The 11,649-nt window shown below is 38.7% G+C and overlaps 1 protein-coding gene across 2 annotated transcripts in view; it reads right to left on the bottom strand.

Annotated features, from left to right (window-relative positions):
* Positions 1 to 11,649, bottom strand: part of LOC147025226 (prostaglandin E2 receptor EP3 subtype-like) — a 71,855-nt gene that overhangs the window by 39,545 nt on the left and 20,661 nt on the right. The window contains exon 1 of one of the 2 annotated variants that reach the window (XM_085885981.1): positions 1,994 to 2,107. The exons of the other annotated variant lie outside the window; for it this stretch is intronic. The gene's annotated coding sequence lies outside the window, so the exon portion shown is untranslated. Of the gene's footprint in view, positions 1 to 1,993; positions 2,108 to 11,649 lie in introns of those variants that run through there. 2 annotated transcript variants of the gene reach the window in all.

Below are 11,649 nucleotides of genomic sequence, written 5' to 3' on the forward strand. Positions count from 1 at the left end.
AAAATAAAATTCTGGAAGTTTATGTCGTTGCTTTAGCGTCTTTTATACCACCTTATTTAGCACGTTACATTAGTTATTCATGCCTGTCGCATGTGTCTTTTATTATGTCCTTAAAAAGAGTGTTTCCTGTTTGGAATGATTTTCAATTTTTGTTTGACTGCCAGGCAGGCAGACAGAACAAATGAAATTATCTCACTCCTCTGTGCACGTGTGATCGAGACAAATTCGGAGCCATAGTACAAATTAACTGCAGGCTTGTTTTCCAATTCGTGTTCAAAATAAAACATTCAATAGAAATCAAGTTGTTCCTCAATCATACACTGACGTTTATAGACAGACAGACAGACAAAGTGAACCAATTCCTTTAACCATGCTTTTCACTTCGTGCGTGTGGGGTAATTATTTTTGTGAGGTCTGTAATCTGATTTATTGTTCGTTCCGCGAACTAGTATGGAATGATAGAAATCCAAAATATAAACCACGTATCACAATCATTCAATACCATCAGCAGCAACTTGAATGACCTCCAGAATATTTATTTCTTACTCAACATTAAAACAGTTGTGGTTAAAGTTCTTCCCTAAGGAATCATTGAAATTCAGCGACACAGCCATTGAAAATAATAATTAAATAAGTGCATGTACCCTTATTCCTATTTATTCCCTGTGTGATGAATGTGTTGTATGAAATAAATATGGGTTATGTGGTGTTCAAATCACTGGGTAAGTGCATATAAAGAGCAGTTGCAGTTGTGAAGGTCATTTACTCTCCAACATGAGGAAGTATACAAGGATCTAAAATAAATAACTTCTCAAGAGGCCTGATGATGGCAACCTCGTGGGAAACTCAAGGAAGTGGTTAGGCTGATAAAGTCGTGATGTTAATCACAGTTTGGATATGAAATATAACTTGACTACAGACAAACCGTGCATCAAACAGAAGTAATGAAAACAGTTAATCTGTGACCGACTGTAAATAAATCCAATCACTTCCTCTGAGCCCTTTATTTATATACCATGTGCCTACCTCCTCACCCTTCTAAAATTTGCCTTTAGACTTCCATACATCTTTAATAAATACATTGTGGCTTTTGCCTCACCAAGAGAATCCACGACATCTGATCGTACAGCTCATAGGGTGCTGGGATCCCAGTTGCAATCACATTTGCTTTCTTTAGTTTGTTTATTTTCCAGTCTTTGTAAACCTGGTCAAAGCATACCAATATCTCCTAATTTCATTTTCTTGTATGTGACGTGCACAATCTAATCCCCAACCTATCTACGAGTAAGTGGCAATTCGATAAGTGTTTCGGGTTGAAATCCATACAAGTCCTTGCTAGTCAGAGAAAACTGCAGTGAATGTAAAATTCGTTTGACTGATGTCTGTCTTGTGTTGCAAAGTCAAGTAAACCTCCATCACATTAATAACAGCCAAAGCATAAACACACTTGTTAAAGAAATATGAAAACCAATGATAGGTGCTGTAGACATAATATGAGGAACTCTGTCATCACTCATGGCGAAACATTAATTACAGCCCCATATATGAAAGGCTGAAACAGAATAAGTCATTGATATGGGAGAGGGGTTTACTGCTCATAATGTACCATCAATCAGAGATGTGCAAAGATTTAAAGAATGAATGAGAGACAAAATGAATTGATATAGTAATTAGAAAACATAAAACAGAATTTCTGCTCTTAATTTAGGCAAAATAAAGCATTGGGAGGAATGAAATGGTTTAAAAAAAAACACGTCAACATTAAAATACTGTAGTTTTGAAACTTTATTGTACAATTTACTAAATCAAAGCAGATTAAATCTGGAAAGCAGACAGGACATGCATAAAAGGACAATTTTTTTTTAAAAATTAACTCATAGAATGTCCTTCATAAAACTCAAATGGTGCACTGTGACATCCTCAGGTCTGTACCAGTTTTATCATAAATCCATCTAACACTCAAACCCTTGCATGAGGTTTATGTAATCCTTACCTGTAAATCTTTAGGATGAGAGTTGAAACAGAGATGTGATCCAAATAAAGCTCAGGATATCATAATAAATCTCCCTCTCACTCTTTCTCTCTCACATACTCTGCATTTCCTCTCGTCATTCCGCTTCTCACTGGATTTGAGCTCCCTCTCCCTGTCTGCTTTCTCCGCCCCGTCCCCCACCTTTCACTACCTCCCACATCCTCCTCGTTTTTCCTACTTTGTCATCTCTACAGCTATGGGTTACTTTGAACCTGTGTGCACATTCATGTCACACAATGTGCACATGGAAATATATATACTGTATTTGATTTTATTTGATGTACGATAATCTTTACAGAGTGTTGGTACGACTGAAGCTGTTTCTTGGCAAGAGTTTTACTGGAGCGGTTGCCATTGCCTTCCCAATGTTGCTTGTCTGTGCTCGATCCATCAAGCAAGGTAGTAAGTAGCATGTACCATTTTTAAAGTCTTTGGTATGACAAGGCTGAGGATCAAACCTCTGACCTCCCAGAGTCAAACCGCTGACCTTTCACTTTTGTGATGCTATTTCCCCATTAAACATTTGTTGGAAGTTAAAAGCGAGCAATATAGGTAGATAATAATTCACATTTCTATGAAAGCCAATTTAATATCATAGTTAACTTCAAGTACAGTATATAAAATAATTAGGGGTAATTGAAAAAGTTTTATTTTTCCTGTACATATTATATATGGTATATTATGATGTGCTCGTAATATCCCGTCACCATAAATAAAATATGAAGAAAAGAGTTTTATGGATTTTTGGAAGTCATTGGCTGCAAGGCCCTTAAGCTCATTGGTCACGGCTCTCTGGAGTTCTTCTATTGATGCAAAATGAGTTCCTTTCATTGGAGTTTTGAATGTTGGTCAGATTGGACCAACATTCTCACCCTTTCGACATTTTCACCGTTTTGGCAATTGATGGGCGTTCCTAACTGTCCGTCATCATTCACGTCCTTTCTCCCTTCTGAAACCTCTTGGCCAACTCAAACACATGTGATCGTGACATTGCATCTTCCCTGTACACAAACTTCAACTTGTTCGAAATATCCGTGCCACTTTCGTTTAGTTTTACCAAAAACCTGATGATGGTTTTCTTTTCCATAAATTTGTCGTTCATCTTCAGAACATAATTGCAACACTTGTAATTTTAACAAAACTCCAGTATGGCTACAAAACATGGCCAATCGATATGACGGCTAACACAGTATGAACAGGAATATTAAGATTCACATCCAATTAGGAAATCCAAGCCAGTGCTGCCACCTGTCGAGAGAAAAAAGTATCAGTCCTGGAACTTTATTGTCAAACTGTGTGTGTGTGTGTGTGTGTGTGTGTGTGTGTGTGTGTGTGTGTGTGTGTGTGTGTGTGTGTGTGTGTGTGTGTGTGTGTGTGTGTGTGTGTGTGTGTGTGTGTGTGTGTGTGTGTGTGTGTGTGTGTGTGTGTGTGTGTGTGTGTGTGTGTGTGTGTGTGTGTGTGTGTGTGTGTGTGTGTGTGTGTGTGTGTGTGTGTGTGTGTGTGTGTGTGACTCTCTTTCCATAACTTTAAACTTTCTTCATGCCTATATATGTACATCTGTCAATGAAGGTTCTTGAAGTCCTCACAGCAAATTCAAGGATTGCAGTTAAACTCTCTTTGGGCCCATCATACCTCTATGACCAACTGATAATTTTGATGACAATAAAATTTAAGTTTAACAAGAAAGTTAAAAAATTTAAACTGATGATTAACCTATTACCAAAAGCCTGGTATTGGCTTCGTGGTTAGGGTGGTGGCTTGGGATCCTAAGGTCTTGAGTTTGAGTCCTGTTTCAACCATTGAATTAACACCAGGGGGTTATAAACCTGTCATAAACCTGTCATAAACCTTCTGAGGTTGGTGAAATGAGCACCAGTGTACTGGTAATAGGGGCACTGCATCAGCGGCATAGCCGTGCCCCTAACCAATGATGCAACCAGCAGCCATAAAAGGCTGTACACAATGGGAACCTATGGCCAATTCAATCAGGAAACAAACAACTGAAGCAACCCCTTTCTCAGATATGATGCAAACCTTAACTGAAGCCTTAAATGATCCACATAATCAAATATAATTTTGAAATTTAACCTTCTTGCTGCTAAACTATAGAAAATACCGAATAAGGCTGTGATTTGTTTTGTGGTAATAACATGCGATTAAAAAGTTATTCACCCTTGTGAACAACAAGAAAAAAAATATGATATGACCAACATTCTCTCATCATATTTCAAACGAGTCAGCCATAACGACAAAATGACCAACCAGAGAAAGAGGTTAAAATTAAGTCCTGGCTTATGGACTCAGAATGCTAATGTTTGAAGGTACAAATCCTTTTCACAAATAAAAGATCTTGCAGGATTACACTTCGATAAAAGCATCACAAGCATCCAGGCACCTCAAAAACATCAATGGGCCTCAAGGCTTTTTGTTATATATTTTATTTGTACATTTATTTTCTGCCGACTCTGCTACGTGCCACTTTGCCCTCTGCTGAAATCTGTCAATAATATAGATGGAGATAATGGCCATTTTAATGCCAATCATAGCATGCTTCAAACAATGATCTCTACTCCTCAGCAAACCACGTTTGCAGAATTGTTGGTTGTAACGTGATATGAAGGAGGGGGTGGATTTGATTTGGATAATTCGAGGAAACTTACTGGAATTTCGAGGGAAATGGTAAAAAAAATATATCAAAGAACTGTTTAAGTCTCACTATCTTGTTGTTCTCTTCCACTGAATGACTCTTCAACTTCACATCTATCCATCTACAAACTCAGCATTTATGAGAATGCCTGCCATTCACATCCTGATTGTATTCTGAATGGAGCTTTATCCACAACACAGAAATGTTTGGTGGGTGGATTCTTACATCAGAGCATGGCAATCTGTGTTTCTTATCAATGGAAATTTTCTCTTGTGGTATAACTTGCTAGTCATTGTGGCTCGCTGATATCACAATATGGTGTGGCTGGCTGGTGTTGCTCGGTGTTGTGGCTGGCTTGTGTAGCTAGCTGGTACACATATGAGGATACACACAAGAATACACGCAAGACTCTTTGGTGTAGGAGGATGCCATTCAGCTCACCATTCCTGTGCTGCACCATCCCCAGAAGCCATCATCCATCCACACACAAGTTACCTACAAGTCCTATCAATATAACTGTGCCCATCAATCTCCAAAGGATCGATGTTTCAAATTACAAGCACATTTTTTTCCACAATTCCATAAAAAAATAAATAAAACATTCTCATGAAGAACAACCAAAGGAGTCCACAAAAGCACACACAAAGCAAAACTAGAAGGGCACTCAGTAGAGCGCATACCTCCGCCAGGCTGATTCGTTTACGTTTTCTATCCCACTGAGAGGCCAGATCTGGATTCGGACCTGAACTAAAATTTAACGAGCTTGTTCTTGTCATCTAACCAATTGATCCACCAAGTTCTGTCCGAATCCGTTGATAACTTTTTGAAACATCGTGCTATATATCATTTTAGCCCTATCACTCAATGGAGCAGAATCACTTTTTAAAAATTCTCAGATCTGGATCCGAATCCTCACCAAAATCGAATTAATTCTTCCTTGTTACATACCAAACCTGCCCACCAAGTTTCGTCCGAATCCATCGAAAATGACAAATTAGATTATAATAATAATTAATGAGTGTGGAGGAAGGAGTCTCTGTAAAAACAAAATAGACTTGTCATATGCAGAACCCAATTAGTTAGATATACTTAATAATAAAGATAGGATTAGAATGTAGGAGTAAGGAGTAAGAGAAAAAGAGGGCAAAATATGGGTTTGGGGGCAGGGAGGGTGGTCCAGCAAAGACCGACAGAAATTACACCATTGTCTTGAAAATAACCTACTTCAAAAACTCATAAACACAATAAAATATTTATGAGTCGATTCTACACCTTCAGTGACCTGCAAAAGTATTGACCCTCCTCCCAAGTTTTCACATTTTGATGCCACCTGAGCTTATTTCATGACGCTTTCAAATCAAATTTAATATAAAGGGTCTTCACAAACTACTCCAAAGTGATAAAGCTAAAATGTAGATAAAATGTGAATAAGTTAAATTAACAGAGAAAATCAGATGATTCTCAGATCCATAAGTATTCAAATCCTTTCCTTAATTAACCCCAAATCATTTTAGGAGCAAATTATTTGTTTGAAAGGTTACAGAATAAGTGTAATAGGTTTCACCTGTGTGTGATCAGTGGTTTAACTATTAAAAAAATTAAATCTCCCATTTATCTCAGGGGTTTTAAGATACGACTCACTCGGTCAACCAACATGACAAACATGAAGACCAAGGAGCTTTCCAAAGAAGTCAGACATAATGTGGTGGAGAAACACCATTCAGGAGAGGGTTATAAGAAGATTTCAAAGTCACTCATTATCCCTTTCAGTGTGGGAAATCCATCATTAAGAAGTTGAAGACGTATCATACCATCTAGACTCCACCCAGATCAGGTCGCCCATCCAAACTCAGCAGCCAGGCAAACAGTAAATTGGTTCAGGATGTCACTGTAAATCAAACAATGACTTTGAAAGATCTGCAAGGCTCTATGTCCAAGATGGGGATCAGTGTTCATCAATCAACAATATCCCGTCCCCTTCACAAAGCCAGCCTCTCTGGACAGGTGGCAAGATAGAAGCCATTACTGAAAAAGACACATTTAAAAGCTCCGATGGAGTTTGCAAAAAAAGCAACTTAATGACTGCAGGCACATGGATAAAAGCAAAGATTTCACCATCTCACTGTGCAAAGTTGGTAGAGAACTACCCAAAAAGACTCATAGCAGTCATTGCTGCAAAAGATGCTTCCACCAAGTACTGACCTCAGGGGCTAAATACTTTTACAGCCAGTGATTTTTGAAGAGTACATGTTTTTTGTTGATATTTCTGACATATAACCTCCGTCAACTATAACAGTGTTTAGTTTGACCTCTTCAGTTACGAATAAAAATCTCATTTGGAGAAAATGTTTTCACATAATTCGTAATTTATCGAAATGTGGCATTATTGGTAGGGGGTGAATACTTGTGGAGGCTACTGTATTCAACAATAACGATTTCAACTTGCGCTTAAATCTATGGAAGCCAGAAGTTGACTTAAGATTCAAATCCAATGAATTCTAAAGTTGTGGTCCAGTAGAAATTTGAGTTTTCTTTACAGATTTTGTTCTTATTCGTGGAAGGTGGAACATACTGATTTGTCTTGTAGAATAACCATTGACTTAATGCTTATAAATAAACAATTGCACAAAGTTAGTTGGGAATTATTTTCCACCTCACTAGAACATAAGAATTCCCAAATAAAACAAGTATAATTAATTTATGTCTTAAAATTGAATTTTCAAGAAATAAAGTTTCTTTGAGATCGATAACCTCTATTATAAATAAATCTCAAAACTTTTTTCAATCAATAAAATCTTATCTATCTACAACTTTAAGGAATTGTCCCAAACAAGTAAGCAATAAATCAGTTGAGACAAGATCAGAGTAGAATATAATTTTTGCAAAAAAAATTCTAGAACTGCTGCCATTAATCATAAGTTAAATAATTTTATTAGTATTTCTTATGGGAAAAAATTAGTAAGAAGTATTTCTTGGGGGAAAAAAGTTATTTAATTTATTATTAATGCCAGCACTTCTAGAAATTTTCTTGCATAAATTACTCACATATATTGTCCACAACAACTTATGGTCAATTAAAACACCAAGAAATGTGGTGTTTTCTACTTTACATAAACCTGTTTGTTTAATAAAAATGGGTTTCTGGCAGCATATAAATTGTATTCCTAAAAACCATGCAGTTGGTTTTATTTACATTCAGTGACAGCTTATTCGCCATTATCCAAGCAAAAACACATTCCAGTTGAATAATGACAGTTTCATTGTTTGGTGATAGAGGAACAATGACATTGGTGTCGGACTAATGGGGATCGGGGGAGGGCTCGTCACACTCCACATGTTTCAATTCACCTGTCGATCAAATCACATGCCTTCTGTTTGAATTCATGGAAACAATTGTCTGGGTGGCAGACAGACGGATGCTCTTTGGGGATTGTGCGGTTTTACCGTGTGAGACATGATCTGCGGCTCTGCCCACCATAACAGTCAGGAGGTGCGTCTGATGTATAAATGGTGAATGTGGTCATTGTTGGTTAGATATTTACCGGTATGCTGTCCTAATGAGGGCAAGTAAGCCCAAAATCAGGACAGGTGGCTCCATGTGATGGTTAACTGATGTTGACCATGTAATCTTTGTCTGTTTCACAGAGTTGCTGGGCCAAGGCCTATGTGTTGAATGTGACGCTTTGGTTTCGGACTATGTCCAACGGGGATCGGGGAGTGCTTGTCACACTCCACGTGTTCGTTCTCTCGTTCTCTCTCTCGTTCTCTCTCGTTCTCTCTCCACACCGCTTGACTGTTGTCGTATTTCGTTGAGTTGCAACTGGAATTTAAAATGGATTAAATTTAAAATAGTTGTCACTAATCTACATATAATACCCATTAATGAACAAATGAAAATAAGTTTTCAGAATTTTTTACAAATTAATTAAAAATGAAAAGCTGAAATGTCTTGTGTCAACAAGTATTCAACCCCTTTGCTGTGACACTTCAAATTGAGCTCAGGTGCATCCAATTTCCTTTGATCATCCTTGAGATGTCTCTACAACTTGACTCGAGTCCACCTGTAGTCAAATCAATTGATTGGACATGATTGAGAAAGAAACACACTTTTCTGTATAAGGTCCCACAGTTGACAGTTCATGTCAGAGCAGAAACTCCACCATTAAGTCCAAGGAACTGTCTGTAGAACTCCGAGATATAATTTTGAGGAGGCATAGATCTAGGGAAGGGTATAAAATTAATTCTAGAGTGTTAAAAGTTCCCAAGAGCAAATTGAGCTGACGTCCAACCCAACTGAACAACTGGGCAAGAAGGACCTTGGTCATGGAGGTGACCAAGAAACCAATGATCACTCTGACTAACAGAACTAGAGTTCCTTGGCTGAGATGGGAGAACCTGCCAGAAGCCCAACAGCACTCTGCAGCATGACACAAATCCAGGCTCTGTGGGAGAATGGTCAGAAGAAGCCACTCCTGAGAAAAAGGCACATGACAGCATGCCTGGAGTTTGCAAAAAGGCAGGTGAAAGACTCTGAGAGCATGAGGTCAAAAATTGTATGGTCTGATGAGACAAAAATATATGACATATATATATATATATATATATATATATATATATATATATATATATATATATATATATATATATATATATATATATATATATATATTTATATTTGATACAATATATAATATGGTTAAGTGTAGATAACTGTTAGAAAGAATTACATCTTAGCAGATTGTGAAGATCTTCATCAAAGACTCTATTCCTCACTCTCCATGCACTGCTCTCACTCCCCCACACCCCCAGGAATACCTCTGGCTTCGGCTTCCCCTCCACTCCCACCTCATGTTTATATGTGTACTGTACCGTCCACCGAACAGTGATGACTCCATCTACACCTCACTATCCGAAAACATGGACCATCTTCTATCTTCTCATCCAAACTCTCTCTTCCTCTTATGTGGTGACTTCAATTGTCATCACACCAGTTGGCTAGGTGTGGGTACCTCTCTCACCTGCCATGGCACCTCAGCAAAAGCTTTCTGCGACTCATTGGGACTGACTCAATCGGTCAACTTCCCGACCCGGATCTCAACCAATGGTACTCCATCTCTTCTGGATCTGATTTTGACAAATTTCCCTGACAATATCTGCTGCTCTTCCTTCGCTCCAATTGGTTCTTCTGACCACGTCCTTGTTAAAGTGGACATCTCTCTGGCTGTTATCAGAGAACCACCTCACCGCCGTCGAGTCTGGCATTTCACTCAAGCCGACTGGCAGGGTCTCCGAGCAGCCATCAAACTTACAGACTGGTCTCCTATCACTACTTTCTCAAACATCAACTCATCCTGGGAATTCTTTCAAAGAAACTTGCTCTCCCTCATGCACAGATTTATCCCCTCTCGTGTTCAGTTGTCTTACCCTTCCTCCCGCCCTTGGTTTACTGAAGCTTGTGGCGAGGCAGTTGTCCTGAAACAACTTGCCTTTGCCTCATGGAAAGCAAACCCAACTGAGGGCAAACTCAGTTCTTTCGACAAAGCTCGGAACAAGTGTGTATCTACCCTCAGGAGAGCCAGAAAACAACATGATGTTGTTGTGAAGAAAACAACATGAAACAACAAACATGATGAGAAAACAACAGAAAACAACAAGAAAACAACATGATGATCAACATGATGTGGTACGAGTGACAAGTTATTAACTGCAAAATGTCAAAAACCCGGTTTCGTTCAACAACTTTAAAAATTTGACCTTTGCATAACCTTTGAAGGCCACAAAACAATGTTGTGGACATTAAAATTAGGAAACAGGATACGTGCTATAGCTGAATGGAGTTAGTTCGTCGAAGAAGATCGAAAACCCGGTTCGATTCCCACAACTTTGAAAATTTTACCTTTGTGAACTTTAAAGGTCAAAGGTCAAGGATTATGACCTTTGGTGCAAAACTTCCTCTGGAACAATATAATGTCATATTGGCTATATGGCATTTCGCATTCCTCGGATTATCCATACTTTGATGAAATCAGTGTAAAAACAAACTTGAAGGGGGCGCCACAGGCAAGGTGTTCGAGATGGAGCAAAATGGTTTCAAGACTTTAGGTGGGGAATGATCTCAAGATTAGGCATAAAAAAAATATTGTCATCCCAGCTCTCAAATTTTGGGCAGTCGTATGAGTTTTATGTCAAAATTCGAAATTTTCTAAGTTCGTGACTTTGTGACCTTGACCTTGTGACCTTGACCTTTGGAGGAAAATGAAAATCTAGCTCCATGGGGCTATGCAGGTGCCATTGGGCTAACCAAATACCGAAACCTCTGCCAGATTCGACAAACCCCTCGGAGAAGATGGATTTTTATGTCAAAATCGCATTTTTCTAAGTTCGTGACCTTGTGACCTTGACCTTAGGACGAAAATGAAAAATGGAGCTCTGTGGGGCTATGCAGGTGCCATTGGGCTAACCAAATACCGAAACCCCTGCCAGATTCGACAAAACCCTCAGAGAAGATGGATTTTTATGTCAAAATCGCAATTTTCTAAGTTCGTGACTTTGTGCCGAAAATGAAAAATGGAGCTCCGTGGGGCTATGCAGGTGCCATTGGGCTAACCAAATACCGAAATGCCTGCCAGCTACGACAAACCCCCTAGGAGAAGATGCAAATTGAAATTGGCTACCCCCGAAAAACACAATTCGCAATTTTCTAAGTTCGTGACCTTGTGGCCTTGACCTTGGGATGAAAATGAAAAATCGAGCTCTGTGGGGCTATGCAGGTGACATTGGGCTAACCAAATACCGAAACCCGTCAGATTCGACAAACCCCTCAGAGAAGAAAAATTTTTAAGTCAAAATTCGCAATTTTCTAAGTTCGTGACCTTGTGACAAAAATGAAAAATCGAGCTCCGTGGGGCAATGCAGTGGCCATTGGGCTAACCAAATACCGAAACCCCTGTCAGATTCGACAAACCCCCTA

The sequence above is a fragment of the Eptatretus burgeri genome, chromosome 6 (assembly GCF_056783735.1).
Source record: "Eptatretus burgeri isolate ZD-2024b chromosome 6, Ebu_testis_v1, whole genome shotgun sequence".
NCBI lineage: Eukaryota > Metazoa > Chordata > Myxini > Myxiniformes > Myxinidae > Eptatretus > Eptatretus burgeri.